The sequence below is a fragment of the Clinocottus analis genome, unplaced genomic scaffold, assembly GCF_023055335.1.
Source record: "Clinocottus analis isolate CAN_PGR_092001 unplaced genomic scaffold, fCliAna1.0.p SCAF_11, whole genome shotgun sequence".
Taxonomy (NCBI): domain Eukaryota; kingdom Metazoa; phylum Chordata; class Actinopteri; order Perciformes; family Cottidae; genus Clinocottus; species Clinocottus analis.
The window spans coordinates 287,704-304,045 of record NW_027175832.1 but is presented as its reverse complement, the minus strand read 5'-3'; the positions used below and the strand labels follow the sequence as shown (position 1 = coordinate 304,045).

General features: G+C 44.3%; 1 long non-coding RNA gene across 1 annotated transcript in view; it reads right to left on the bottom strand.

Moving 5' to 3' along the window:
- Nucleotides 1-1,218: 1,218 nt before the first annotated feature.
- Nucleotides 1,219-16,342, bottom strand: part of LOC137801812 (uncharacterized) — a 24,626-nt gene continuing 9,502 nt past the window's right edge. Inside the window, exons 2-4 of the long non-coding RNA XR_011079914.1 lie at nucleotides 8,956-9,060; nucleotides 3,569-4,671; nucleotides 1,219-1,733 (exon numbers count right to left, since the gene is read on the bottom strand). This is a non-coding gene — a long non-coding RNA (uncharacterized lncRNA). The remainder of the gene's footprint in view (nucleotides 1,734-3,568; nucleotides 4,672-8,955; nucleotides 9,061-16,342) is intronic.

Here is a 16,342-nt window from a genome sequence, read left to right as displayed (position 1 = left end):
GGGGAACAATACAGGCCGACTAAATGTCACCGTGGATAATAATAAGTCTCTACAGCTGGAACACGTCGGAAACATTGTTAAGGGAAAGCAAAAGTTCACAAGTTCAAAAGAAAACAAAGAAAAAAGTTCAGCTGTGTTGAAGACAAACACAATTTACCAAACGTTTGTTGATCCATTATATGAAAAACTATTACAACTGATCTGATTACGCTTTAATGTAGTTCATACACAGGAGCACAAAACCACACGAGACACAATTTAAACTTCTATTCATGACAAATTAGTGAAATATTTGGTATTTTCATTGATTTCCTAAACGTTCATCAAAACTCAACAGGAACATGCCAAGAAGACGACAATCCAACTCACACAACAAGTTGTGCCTCTTACGATGTCTCATGACGCTGAGACCAAACGCCATGTGATGCTGGCAAAACGCCAGATTTAATGACGACTATGAGATCACACAAGTAAACACCATCTATACCTCTCACACACACACACACACACACAGCAGCTATTGCTGTGTTCCTCTCTGCTCAGCAGGATAGCGGGTTGATTGATGCTGAGGTTCAGTTAATCACCTGGCTGTGATGCTGCAAGTGAAGTACAAACTAACGAACACTGGAAGGTAGCAGGAGACACACAGCTCGTACTAACAGAGATACAGAAGTGTGCGTGAGTGAGGAAACACATGCACACTCTGGTCACAAGCCGCAGGCACCTGCACAACATCCGCTAGCGTCGCACACGGCACAAGTTAACTCACCTGCTCCGACCGACCAGCACAGCTTCACGTCGGCCTGCAAGCTTCTTCCCTCTGTCGGCGCTCGCTGTGCCTTTGGCTGCTCGCTCGCCGCCTCCTCGCTCGCTCTGTGTGGCAGCACAGACGTCCTCCCTCTCTGTCTCTCTCTCTCTCTCTCTGTCTCTCTCTCTCTCTCTCTCTCGTCGGCGTGAAGAGCATCGATCTCTCGGCCAAATGGTTCGTGGTCCTGTTGTTTCCACTGAGATGTGCTCTCCTCGTCTCCTCCGCTCACTCTGCCTCTCACCGCTGCAGAGGATGAATGAGGACCGGCAACGTGGCCGAGCACCTCTCTCTCTCTCTCTCTCCCTCTCCCTCCCTCCCTCCCTCCCTCCCTCCCTCTCCCTCCCTCTCCCTCTCCCTCCCTCCCTCCCTCCCCCTCCCTCCCTCCCTCCCTCTCTCTCTCTCTCTCTCTCTGTCTCTCTCTCTCTCTCTCTCTCTCTCTCTCTCTCTCTCTCTCTCTCTCTCTCTCTCTCTCTCTCTCTCTCTCTCTCTCTCTCTCTCTCTCTCTCTCTCTCTCTTTCTCTCTCTCTCTCGCTCTCCCTCTCTCTCTCGCTCTCAGTTGGTGCGTTGCTCTCTTCTCTTCTATCTCTTTTCTCTGCCACTCTGTCTTGCCGTACTGAACTGAAATCTCACATTCTCGTTTTTGCTGTTTCTTCATTGATTCTCCCTCTTTTCTCTCTCTATTGATCTATGTCTCTCTCTCTCTGCGAGTGCAGCCTCTAGTGGCTGCTTTCTCTCCATGCTGCTTTCTCTCCATGCTGCTTTCTCTCCATGCTGCTTTCTCTCCATGCTGCTTTCTCTCCATGCTGCTTTCTCTCCATGCTGCTTTCTCTCCATGCTGCTTTCTCTCCATGCTGCTCGTTAAATCTGAATCCTCTTCTCCTGGCAGTGAAAACGAGGCTGTGGTGTGAATGTTCTCCATCGTCAGCTGAAAGGAGAAAACATCAAGAAATAAGTCGTTTACATATTATTGTCGGACACAGATTATTTTCAGTATTGATTAACCTCCCGTTCATCTTTTTGATCATCAATTATTTCAAATTCCAGACAGAGCTGCAAGTGGTTTGATGAATTAAATCGTCAATGAGCAGAATATCTGCTGGTTCCCGTCTGTGAGGTTTGATGCGTGTTGTTGGATGAGACAGTAATCTGAATAACGTTCCTATTGGATTGATGACTAAACAAGATATTTGAAGCTGTCAAATCAAAGCTGTAATCCTGCAGTGATACAAAACCCTTTGACTTAGTGTCTGCAGGCTGTCGAGCATGGGAACTAAATGCAAATCAGTATTATTATAATTACTACGATTCTGTTTCCAAAACCATTTTCTTCTTTCTTAGTTCAGCCCCATTAGTAACGTTAAATACAGTTAATACAGGAAGGCTATTTACACGACAGAAATACACTAAACGTGTGTAATGAGGAAACATGTACATTTCAAACAGAATGTACTTTTACTACAAAACAAATCCTATAAATCAACTCAGATGGAGATGAAGACATTAATCACAGGATCTGGATGAAGCATAATATTGTAAACCGTGTGTGTGTGTGTGTGTGTGTGTGTGTGTGTGTGTGTGTGTGTGTGTGTGTGTGTATTGAACCTCAGCTGTACTACTTTTACTGGTTAGCTTGTTTGTTGTCTTTAATGGAGGTTGTGATGCTAAGCTAACCATTAAAGGGGTGAAAGAGGATGCAGAGGAACTCAGCAACAAGTTGTTCAAGCTAAGTAGCACGAGCGGAAGTAGCACTGAGAGCAACATTTAATGTGAAGGGAACTCACCGGAGACAGGAAGGAGACAGGAAGGAGACAGGAAGGAGACTTCAACACAAACACTTTAAATGCTGTGCGAGTGTGTTACAGTCAGTCCATCACACCTACACACCTACAGGCCTACACGGCTACAGGCCTACACAGCTACACAGCTACACGCCTACACGCCTACACAGCTACACAGCTACACGCCTACACAGCTACACAGCTACACGCCTACACGCCTACACAGCTACACAGCTACACAGCTACACGCCTACACGCCTACACGCCTACACAGCTACACGCCTACACAGCTACACAGCTACACGCCTACACAGCTACCGGCCTACACAGCTACACGCCTACACGCCTACACGCCTACACAGCTACCGGCCTACAGGCCTACACGGCTACAGGCCTACACGGCTACACAGCTACACGCCTACACGCCTACACGCCTACACAGCTACACGCCTACACGCCTACACGCCTACACAGCTACACGCCTACACAGCTACACAGCTACACGCCTACACAGCTACACGCCTACACGCCTACACGCCTACACAGCTACACGCCTACACAGCTACACAGCTACACGCCTACACGCCTACACAGCTACCGGCCTACACGGCTACACGGCTACACAGCTACACGCCTACACGGCTACACGGCTACACAGCTACACGCCTACACAGCTACCGGCCTACAGGCCTACACAGCTACACGCCTACACAGCTACACGCCTACACAGCTACACGCCTACATGCCTACACAGCTACACAGCTACACAGCTACACCCCTACACAGCTACACGCCTACACAGCTACACAGCTACACGCCTACACAGCTACACAGCTACACGCCTACACAGCTACACAGCTACACAGCTACACGCGCAAGGTGAGGTTGTCTGCAGCGTCGTGGTCCGCAGTGCTGCCGCCGGTGGCCGGAGGCTGTACTGCAGCTCGACGTCACGTTGCATCCAGAAGAGGTAGAGACTCACCTGAGTGCCGCCAGCTCACAGCTGTGAAAGAGATCACATCATAACATCACAGGAGAATCGTCCATGTTATCCCATCTCTGGTGTTTCACACATGAAGTCATATCACTGTTATGAAACTTAGACCGCTCAGGGGATGAAGTGAAGTGAGTACAGAGATCACAAAGATATCATATGTTCAATGTAGCATCATAGTGTGTCCTGCAGTGCATGGTATTCACTCTTTCATTGCACTTTTCACTGCATGCATACATTTCCCTGGAGCCTTGAGAGGTTTAGAGCCTCATTGCTCTCTCCAATGTTGGCCTGTCAAGAGGTAAACCAAACAGTGCTGATGAGAATGTTACACTCATATAATCCTATTGTATTTAATTGCTATAGCATTGTATTGATTGTGTGGGCACAGTTGTGTGGTTTGCATTAATTGAACTGCATGATTAATTATGACCGTATGACCTATTTACTCGTTTGTTTACTGTTAGAGTTCTGAGTTGTATTACTCATATTAATATGTTCCTGTTCATGCATGCATCATCCCTGATCCTTTCCACACAAGCAGGATGAGCGTTTCTATCTGTTTGAATATGCGTCACACACCAGATGTTTTACGTCCGGTTTGGCGTTTTACCTTTTTGGAGCAGCTGAACACATGATGGGGGCTGGAAATGAGAGTAGACAGGAAGAGGCTGGTGTTATGTGCAACACAGGTGCCAGAGTATTGTTTAACACACGCGTGTGTTGGTACACTCGACCCGTGTTCTCATGTACCGCCTCACCAGAAAAAAACTAATAAGCCATCAGTGTCTGATTTAATGTGGAATATTTACAATTATGTCTAAGAAGTCTAATGTTGAATAGTTTTTTAATCCCGCATTAGAGAAGCTCTGCGTTAGACAACCAGAGCTCTTTAGTCTCACATCAAATTCACAAATTTCTGTGTGTAACTGAAAAATAACGGTGACTTTTCTTTCCTTCTCCTAACTGTGTGAGGCCGTCAGCGCGTCCGGACTGAGCAGAGCTCCTCATGGACGAAGTGGTCCTGGTGTCTGGCAGCAGATGGATCCTCCAACTCGCAGCCGGAGGTCATCAGCTGTGGATCAGCTGGACTGCAAAAGAAACACATGTTTTAAAGTGTGTGTGCAGAGTAGAAAAGCCACACGTTGCATCAGGGAAAAAACAAGCGTTGCAAGTAATTGTCACCTTGGAAGAATAAATCTCGCACAAAAACAAAAGTGCACAAAAAAAATGTTTTTTTATGTTCCCGATTTGTTTGTTGATGTGTTTTTCAGGTTATGATAAAGAAAGGACCCAGGAGGCTGATTTATTCTTAGTAAGTCACACACACACACACACACACACACACACACACACACACACACACACACACACACACACACACACACACACACACACACCGTGCTCACAATCATCAAAACCACACAAAGTCAAAGTGTGTTCGCACCACAGGAGACAAACCAAAAATACTTTGGACTCTCCAACAAACAGCAGTTAATAACTCTGAGTTTTAACCCCGTGTGGGCAGATCGCTGCGCCGCTGGCCTCCATAGAGAAGCATCGATGCCATGAGGAGAAGCTGATGAACAGACTTCAGAGGAGATCACTCTCCAGCTGACAGGGATCATCACGGTGAGCTCATTACAGCTCATCAGGAATAAAATCCCTGGAAAAGATAAACACACTTATAAATTCACCCCCTATACGTTGGTCTTGACTCTGATGAGGACACACACTGCTTACAGCTGTTTCCTCCTGCTGTCACATGACTGAGAGACTCGTTTGTATGGACGAGGTTCACGTTCACATTAAATCTCATGCATTTGGTCTTTTTCCATCGCAATGGATTTTTTTTCTCCAAAGCACATAAATAATTAGAAATGTGGGCTTCAGAGTTGATCTTTTGTTTTCCTGTTGCCGCAGCATGAGAGGATACTGTTCACGTGCAGAGTGCAGCTCATTTATTTGATCCCAGACGCTTGTCGCTCAGACCGCAGCCTCCTGTCATCAGAGACGTGTTTGCATGGCGAGAGGTCAGCAGAGCTTTGCTGAGTGAACATGAGAGACAAAGAGCGACAGCAACACCACTCAATATGCTCCGCATCCTCCTCCATATGTGATGAAACAGTGAAGGACAGGTGCTTCACACAACAAACACACACCCAGTCTGAGACACGTGAACAGCAGATAAGACTTCGCTGCAGCGCTTTAAAATGAATCGGCATGCATTGTTCCTTCGTCCCATGTTGCAAATAACAGTCATGACTGCTAACCAGCAACAGCGATGTGGATTATTTTAAACAGCCGTTTCCATGCAAAACGCAATAAAACAAGTGGTTCTGTGCAGAACTCGCTGCTGCTGCTCCAGTGACTTCACGATTTATTTACCTCGTGCAGAAGAAACATTCAAGGAGGAAAAAATGCAATGACATTTCCCATATTGTAGTGACATTCATTACATCATTGTCATTTATGGGCCTGAGAAAGTGGGCAATTTTCATGAAAATTGATGGTAAGAAAAGATTTCCATCACGTAGATAACCTCCGCCTGTTCCTGCTGCGGCCTCGCGCTCCAAAACGCTTCCTGTCAAACACGCCTGAACAAGCCTTATTCTTTATTTATGCCACTGCATTATCTTCAAGAGCAAAGCCCCGAGCAGCTGTTTGTGTTTACTTGAGATTATGATGCTGAACATGGCTGTTAATCCTTTTTTCTTTCTTTTTAAATCAACAACGCGGTTTCCTTTGCACTGTAAACCGTGTTTTGCTTTGCTGTGGAGAGCAAAAGTCAGCATGCAGCCTGTGAGGTGAACGGATAATAACTCAGCGCTGTAGTCGGGGAAGCTCATTTAATTTCAGCGCCACAAAAGGACTCGAGAGAGATTAGAGTCATTCTTCTTGGGAACCAGCGAAAGTAGTAAGCTCTATGGAGAGCAAGGTGTATCCTACAATACTGACAGAGCGTCTCAAAAGGAAGGCAGCTGCACGGGTTCACAGATCCTAAAGCAGCAACATATGCTGGATGCTTATGGTTCCAATCGGCCATAAATCCACCAGAGAGAAGAAACCAGGACAAGATGGATGTGCAAAAACTAAATAAAACAAACTATAAATAAAAACAAAAAACAGTCTGTGTGCCTAAATAGGAGCGTGACACAGGATGAGGAGATAACGTCTCCAGCTTCCAGCTCCTCTGCGGCTGCGACGCGCTGACATGCTGACGTACAAAGGTAGAACGTTCAAAACCATAATTCAGCTTGTGAGCATGCTGGCGCGTTACAATCAGCCCGAACACACGCTGTTCCCTGTAGAGGCGTTTGGCAGAGTTGGAATGTAACTGTACTCTTACTCAAGAAGAGCAAATAAATGAGTCCTCCTTCATGAGTCCCGTCGGGGGAAACGTCTGTGCATTGACTGAAGCAGCAGAGAGCCGTGAGGCGTTCAGGACACTGGGACATGAGAGCCATCAGGAGACGATGGCTTCAGCAGAAGCATGAGGGAATGGAACTTCACTCCACTGTTTCCAGTCATGAAGTTAGCAAACTAGCCGCTAGCACGGCCTCTCGTCAGGGTGAAGATCTTCAAGCTGCTGGGGTCTGAACCCCAGCAGCTTGTGGGGTCTGAACCCCAGCAGCTTGTGTACAGAGGCTCAGGATGATCTGAAGAGGAGAAGTCGCCTTTTAGGACTCGATCACAACGCTTGTGCAGCTTCCGGCTGCAGGACGGACGGATGCAGCATTTATGTGCTGAGGATTATGAAGCTTCAAAAGAGGTTTTGAGAAATGGGAGCGTGTTTGAACATCTGTCACAGGCGTTTAATTGCAGAGGGAAACTATTTTGCCTTTTCTAAATGACAGGATACATTCATTTCTTCACTTCATTAAACATGAAAATGTTCTTTCTTCTAATTAAAGATGCACTGAGCTGCACACCTGGAGGGATCGCAGGTGTCCGCTCACTTCATTCCACTTCCTTCAGCACCAGGAGACGTTTCCGGCTCCGACGGTCAAAGCAAAAGGGGCGGGGCACCTGGCCAGGTACGGTGATGCTCGGCCCAGAGAGTGAGATTAGGATTAGTCTAAGATTAGTAAACTTCCTTTTATCAGGTAGAACGACAGCTGACATTAAAGAAATGCTCAAGTTATGGAACAATCTGCCATTTTCTTTATGTATGAACTCCAGTTGCTGCGTTTGAGTCTGCAGTCAACAGCTAAACGAGTTACAGCTGTTTTCAGTTTTATCATGAAAAGATTTTAGCATTCATACAATCATGTTCTTACAGCATTTATTAACTATTCATATTTCCCAATTGTTGACGCATTCGTTCATAAAATGTTCTTCTACTACATGTATGACGTGTTCACACTGCTGCCAGAGGAACATGCTCTCAACATAATAACACTACTGATAATGATAATAATAATAATAATTAACATCTGAGCTGTGACAGAATACGAGCTCACACTGATTAACAGGATTATATGCTGGGAGATTAAGATTTAAATGTAACACCAATCATGTAAATATTATTTAAAGTGGCATGATGATGGGCTTATTTGCATATGAAATGAATAAATTGAATGCAACCTCAGGAACATTAAAAACCTGTTTATCTCTCTCTCTGTCTCTGTCTCTCTCTGTCTCTCTCTCTCTCTCTCTCTCTCTCTCTCTCTCTCTCTCTCTCTCTCTCTCTCTCTCTCTCTCTCTCTCTCTCTCTAATACACACTACAATCACACACATGATCGCATGAATATAATCAATATAATCAATATAAATCAGGTCAGCGTTTATTGTATTGTCTGCTGTATTTTCTTGCTTGAGAGTTCAATAAATACTATGAAAAACAAGCTTCAGATACATTTATGTGCTATTTATTTATGTGTCTGTTGGCGTCACAGCTCCTCCACATCAGCGACATTGAGCCTGTTGTTCATATTTAAACATATCTGGTTCCTGTTTGGCGGATTAAAACAATAAGTAACAGAGACAAATCGATGAAAAGAGCAAAAGGAAGAAAGGAATCACGGCTCCATCGTCTGTACAGATCTTGTGTTGAGGAACAACAGTAATTATATAATCCACTCAGAATAACAGCGTTCTGTTCCTGGAGCCGCTTCATGGAAGAGGAATGAAGCCGGACGAGGACGGAGAGAGCAGTTCTTATGAGCAGCCTTCATGCAGTTCTTATGAGCAGCCTTCAAGAAGCTCTTAAGAGCAGCCTTCATGCAGCGCTGCTTCTGTTATTAAAGCTTCAACAGAAAGACAACTGGGTGTGTGTGTGGTGCACTAAATGATCAGGTCCAGGAGACTTCATGTGCCGTCAACACTTCAGCTAACAGATGAAGCGGCTCAGAGGATCCAAACACAAACTCACTCTGATCAGGATGTTCCTGGAGAAGCTTCGTCAGTGATGAGAGGAACCTGAAGGTCGGGTTATCGGGTCAAACTCCTATTTTCCAGGTGAAGAAGGAAGTTTCACCTGCAAAGAAAAATCTATTCAGAGTCATTTCTTTCTTTTCCTGATAATTCAATCTGTGTGTAGGATGTAAACCATTCAATCCACACACAAGCTCCCAGCTGTTAAAATAACTGACAGAGCCCCCTGGTGGACAGGTGAGGAACAGCTGGGTCAGCGCCGAGGCTTCGTACAGCTTCAAGCTTCAGGAAGCGTTGGTTTCTCCACCAAAGGTCACTGCGTTTTGGCAGCAGAGGCTATTTTTAGCTTTCTTTTCCAGTTCTTTCATTCTGTAGAATCAATTTAATTCACTTCTGAGAAAAGAACAGAGAAGAAAACATGAGGAATACCTCCGCCTCCACTTTCCCTCGTTCATCCCTTCTTCTTCTTCACATCACCAAGGAAACATGAGCTTTTCCACGGTGGACTCACTTCTGTTTCATTGAATATATTTATGTTTATACATGCTAACGGGGTTAGCTACAGCTAACCCCGTTAGCATGTGTGTCTCTTTGTGTCTCAGTGTGTGTTCAGTCTCTTTGTTCCTCATCCTCAGGTTTACCGGGACAGTTTATGAAAGTTTATAACCCTTTAAGTTTGAAAACATGTTGGAAAAGAGTCTTTATGCATTGTTAGTGGATAAGTTAAGTAAGTGTTAATCTTCATATTTTCATAGTATGTCGGTCTCATCTTCATTGTCCTCACTGTCACGATGACGTGGCATTTCCTGCATTGCGCTATCCGCTCGCTCGCTAGCTAACGTGTTGACACCAGGAGGGCCGCGGCTAGCTGGTTAGCGCGCTCATTTCAGTGAGTTCATAAAGTCAACACATTGCACATGTAGGTCTAGATTAGCGCTGTCATCAATATTACTGAATATAACAAGCACACAAAGGCATTTCAAAGTGTGTGCATCAGGAAAAACAATTATTAGCAATACTGTAATCTCAGAGATGAACTGTGTGTTATAACGCTTCATTCCTTTGTGAGTTCATTCACAGAGCCCTGCGTTATAGTTTCCTCTGGTATACGAGGGAGGAAGAGTCCTCGCACGATGATACAACACAAGCATGAAGAATAACCGAATATGATCTTTACAAAGCTCCTTTCAAATGTGTCTTAATGACTTGAGTTATGTTCAAATGGGACACAAATCCGAAATGATATTCAATACACAACCTGTTAAACATTAAAACTATGAATGTAATTCACAAAGATTTTCAATAGAAGGTTCACATTTAGCGGATGAAAGATTATTCATGTTTTGTATCATATCTTCATTGCTTAAACGTCTCCTGACGTTCTTTGCTTACATTGCTTTTTGCTTTTATTACTTGTATTATTTATTGTGTTCATTTCCCCCTTTGCAGAGCTTTATAAGTGTCGCTTGGCTTCATGAGAGAGATGACGCTGCTCAGTAATGAAGGCGTCTTCAGAGTGAAGCTCGGCTCTGAGCTGCACGATGCTGCACGCCGCTGCACGCCGCTGCACGCCGCTGCACGATGCTGCCTGATGCTGCCTGATGCTGCCTGATGCTGCCTGATGCTGCCTGATGCTGCCTGATGCTGCACGCCGCTGCACGCCGCTGCACGCTGCTGCACACCGCTGCACGATGCTGCACGATGCTGCACGACGCTGCACGATGCTGCACGACGCTGCACGATGCTGCACGATGCTGCCTGATGCTGCACGATGCTGCCTGATGCTGCACGCCGCTGCACGCTGCTGCACGATGCTGCCTGATGCTGCACGCTGCTGCCTGATGCTGCCTGATGCTGCACGCTGCTGCCTGATGCTGCATGCTGCTGCATGCTGCTGCACGCCGCTGCCTGATGCTGCACGCTGCTGCATGCTGCTGCACGCTGCTGCACGATGCTGCACGCTGCTGCACGCTGCTGCACGATGCTGCACGCCGCTGCACGATGCTGCACGCTGCTGCACGCTGCTGCACGATGTCAGCACGGACGCGTCTGATAGTTGGATCTGAGTTACTTCTTTTTGTGACCGGCAGATTAAATCCCCCTCTTGCTCAAACATTGGTTCCCTCCTTTCTCCCTCAAACTAGCGAGCGAGGAGGAGCTCTGATAACGACACAGAGGAAGTACACTGCTGCCATATCCATGCTTTACATTGCATATAAAGAACCATGAAACTAAAGTTTATGGAACTGGAACATTGACTGCATGAACTCAAGAGTGTTGCCCTTGTTATGTTTTGTGTGGAGACAATGTCTGACAAGAGAAAATCAAATACACAACTTCAAACCTCTGATAAAAAGAAAGCTTGGTAACATTTTGTCCCACTGAAACAGCTGAAATGAATATGTTGATCTGCAGCTCCGCTGTCATCAGTAAACAAGAGGATTAATCAGCGCCATCGACGCGACAGCATTCTGCCTGTATGTCGGTGTGTGTTCGCTTGACTGCGTGTGTGTGTGTGTGTGTGTGTGTGTGTGTGTGTGTGTGTGTGTGTGTGTGTGTGTGTGTGTGTGTGTGTGTGTGTGTGTGTGTGTGTGTGTGTACCTGCCTGCACAGGTTTCTATGCAAATTGAAGTCTCAGACTGTGTCCAATTAGAGCGCTTCCTCTCCTCTTCCTGCTGCGTTCCCCTTGAAGCCCACAACGTCGACGGTGAGTTTCTCTCACAATGACTTTCACAGTTGTTGACAGTTCGGGAAGATGTTTTTTGAAGTTTCCTTTTTTGTCGAGTTGGCAACTTCTCAGCACATCAACATGTACGAATACACTCCCACAATTACCCGAGCAAACACAGCAAACACAAATAGATGCAACTTTGTCTAGTTGTGTTTCTGAGGAGAAGAAAGAGACACAAAGAGAACGGGGAGGAGGTGGAGGTACAGACGGGTCGTCTCCTCTTGAGCTGAGCACGAGAGATGATGGCAAACAGGAAGCCGGCGGCTCAGAAGGAGAAGATGACATCACTGAACTTTGACCCTGAGGCTGAAAGATCACCACAACAATAGCACGAGGTCTTTGCTGCAGGAGGTTCCAGCTGGCCTGGAACCTCTCAGGAGGACGTCTGATCTCCTGCAGCTTCTGGTTCAGCTTCTGCAGCTCGGCATGTTGATGCTGGCTTCTTAAAGCTTCACCATCTGCTTCATTGTGCTCCTGTTCCAGCCACGTGAGGACCAGACATCTTCCTGACAGGGAAGTAGAAGTAGAGCAAAGACGACGCTTCTCTCAGGAAGCAGCAACAAGGCCGACGCAGGTTGACTACTTCTTCCCTTTAGCTCATGGAAGTCCACGAGGCGGGAAAGTCACGTTCAAGCGCCTGAACGGTCAAATATCAGCTCGTATGCAGATCCAGGGTCCTTACTTTTGTACACTTACTGTACTGTGTTATTGTACTGTGTTATTGTACTGTGTTAGTGTACTTTATTACTGTACTTTATTACTGTACTGTATTACTGTACTGTGTTACTGTACTGTGTTAATGTACTGTATTACTGTACTGTGTTACTGTACTGTGTTAATGTACTGTATTACTGTACTGTGTTACTGTACTGTGTTACTGTACTGTGTTACTCTACTGTGTTACTGTACTGTGTTACTGTACTGTGTTACTGTACTGTGTTACTGTACTGTATTACTGTACTGTGTTAATGTACTGTATTACTCTACTGTGTTACTGTACTGTATTACTCTACTGTGTTACTGTACTGTGTTACTGTACTGTGTTAATGTACTGTGTTACTGTACTGTGTTACTGTACTGTATTACTGTACTGTGTTACTGTACTGTGTTACTGTACTGTGTTACTGTACTGTATTACTGTACTGTGTTACTGTACTGTGTTACTGTACTGTGTTACTGTACTGTATTACTCTACTGTGTTACTGTACTGTGTTACTGTACTGTGTTAATGTACTGTATTACTGTACTGTGTTACTGTACTGTATTAATGTACTTTATCACTTTATTTTTCCTTTCTTGAACATTTTCACCGTTCAGTAGAGAAGAAGAGAGAAGGTGCAAGAGGGATTTGACACATTGATTTGGTTTATTTAGCTCAAGAAATGGAATATTTCCACATGATCCCTCAGTTCAAACATCAGAAATTGTTTTTCTCTGACAACAAGCTTTAATAATTTCATGACTTCTGACATCTTGAATTACACACTGCTGTTGATCCTTTTATTTAAATAAAAAGGAAACAGATGTCTACTTTTAACCAGGTAGCTTTGTTTGTGTTTCAAAATGCTGTTAATTTATTAAAGGGCTAATAAATATTGAATTTATTCTAACAACCAAATAATAGCCAACGTGTTCTCTCTTAGATTATCATATTTTATTAAAGATGTCTTTTTCCTGTCAAGACCTATGCTAGAGAAATGCTAATGAAATGCTAATGCTAATGACATGCTATGTTATACTAATGTTATGCTAATGACCTGTTATGCTAATTAAATGTTATGCTAATGAGATGCGGTGCTAATGAAATGTTGTGCTAATGTAATGTTATGCTAATGAGATATTATGCTAATGAGATGTTGTGCAAATGAAATGTTGTGCTAATGAGATGTTGTGCTAATATGTTGTTATGCTAATGAGATGTTGTGCTAATGTTATGCTAATGAGATGTTGTGCTAATAAAATGTTATGCTAATGAGATGTTGTGCTAATGAAATGTTATGCTAATGACATGTTGTGGTAATGAGATGTTGTGCTAATGTAATGTTGTGCTAATGAACTGTTATGCTAATGACATGTTGACCTGCTAGCCGCTCGGGGCAGAGAGCTCCTGGTTAGAGCGACTTGAGTTTGGCAAAACAAACACAAGAAGATGCTTCATGTGAACTCCTGAAGCAGAGCGAGGTTTCAGGTAAATATAGATTTTACCTTCTGGCTCTTCAACAAAAGGCTTTGAAAGCAACACAAACAGCTGATACATCATGGACTCACATGTTTCTACTGACAATCCAAAGGTGAAGATGCACATGAGAACAAAACTATTCCCAGTTTCTCCAGATCAATATCAGCTTCATGTTGGACCATAAGTTATGAGGAAAAGTGTTCCCATCCGCCATGAATCCATCTGCAATGATGCAGACCATCAAATACTTTAAATATGTCATAAATATTTACCTCTAACTTTACTTTAATCCATTCGTCTGTATTCTAGCAAAATGATGACGCAACAGAGATTGGCGAGCGAGATTAAAAGTTAAAGTAGAACTAAAGAGGAAAGACAGGAGACGAGGAGGAGAGGAAACAAAGAGAACAAAGAGGAGGAATAACGGAAAAGAGAGATGAAGACAAGAGAAGTGAAGCAAATCAAGAGGATGGAACAGGTTTGATGAACTAAAGACAAAGAAGATTTACAGGAAAAGAAGGAGGACAACAGGAGGTAAAGAGAGTTTAGTGGATGCAGTAAATAAAAAATGAACAAAACAACACAATAAAGTGAAGTCATCATTGCTGTGGATGAGCCGGAGGAAAAGACAGAATATCACATATTGAAGGAAAGAGAGCAACACCGACGCCTTCTGAGCCTTAAAGTGACGAGCGGAGCAGAGCCACATCACTGGATCTCATTTTGGCCGCAGAGGAAAGAAAATGTGTAAAAAACAGATGCAGCTGTCGACTCGGAGCTCATGCTGCAGGTAAAGATGACGAGTGCCTCCAGGAAACACTCAGAAAGTCTATCAGAAGGTTTCATGTGTTATATGTTCTTATATATGTTATTATATATGCCATACAGAGAAACCACCTGGTGCACAAAGCCCACCAGAGGAGGAGAAACCTGTTTAACTGTTTATAACCTTCTGATAACAGAGGACACTGTGCTCTATTCAATCTCGATTTAATCTCTATTTAATCTGACTTCTAGCACATTGTCGGACTGATGATACGTTTAAAAAATGATCCCAATAGAAAAGAAACCAGAGAGTTTTGTTCTATTTTTCATTTGGCCTACATTACCCACAATGCACCTGATTTAAGCCACTCGGTAGGTTTGCCCCTGTGTCCAGTCATTGTGCTAAGCTAAGCTAACCAGCTGCTAGCTTGAGTTTCATTTTGGTGGTGCAAACATGAGACTGGTGTGAATAATCTATTTTAAGGCAAACAAACTAAAATGCATATTTAATTTGTTTTTGAATCATTTCTTTATAGTTAATAAATAAAACACTGCAGCAGATAACAGGATTTCAACTTGTTTCAACTATTGTTTTAAATTCATAATATTTATTAGAGTGAATACATCTTCTCTCTCGTAAAGAGAAGATTTTCCAGCTGAAGAAAAACATCTCGTTAGAAGTTATAATATCTAGTTATAGGACATAAAGTGGACATCTGGGGACGCACACATGTTTTACAGTCTATTAATCTATGAATAATTAACAGCTCTCTGTAACCCCGCAGGAGATTACACACACACACACACACACACACACACACACACACACACACACACACACACACACACACACACACACACACACACACACACACACACACACACACTCTCTCTCTCTATTGTCAGGAGGCTCCAAACACAAACACCTGCATTACATCACTAAATGTTACAGCCAGCAGAACTAAATGGGTCAAAAACTTCCTGAACTGGTTTTGTTTCATTGAAGTGATGAAAGAGACACAACGTCCAGATTCCTCTGCCTCGTTATTTTTACTCTGAAGTGACAAGAGATGACTTTCTTTCTCTCACACACACACACACACACACACACACACACACACACACACACACACACACACACACACACACACACACACACACACACACACACACACACACATTTTGTATGAATCACATTCTTCATGTGTCTCTGGAGGTTTGCTGGTCTGTCTCTGGTGCATCTCGTCTCCTTCTCAGCAGAAGGATCCTTGTTTCACTTCCTCTGTCCTTGCAGGTCATTAGAGCATCGTTTCTTCTGCTCAGGAGTTGCTGGAACAAATCTTCAGCCGCCGGTGCAGTGCATGCTACATCAGTGCATGCTGCATCAGTGCATGCTGCATCAGTGCATGCTGCATCAGTGCATGCTGCATCAGTGCATGCTGCATCAGTGCATGCTGCATCAGTGCATGCTGCATCAGTGCATGCTGCATCAGTGCATGCTACATCAGTGCATGCTGCATCAGTGCATGCTGCATCAGTGCATGCTACATTAGTGCATGCTGCATCAGTGCATGCTGCATCAGTGCATGCTACATTAGTGCATGCTGCATCAGTGCATGCTGCATCAGTGCATGCTGCATCAGTGCATGCTGCATCAGTGCATGCTACAGCAGTGCATGCTACATCAGTGCATGCTGCATCAGTGCATGC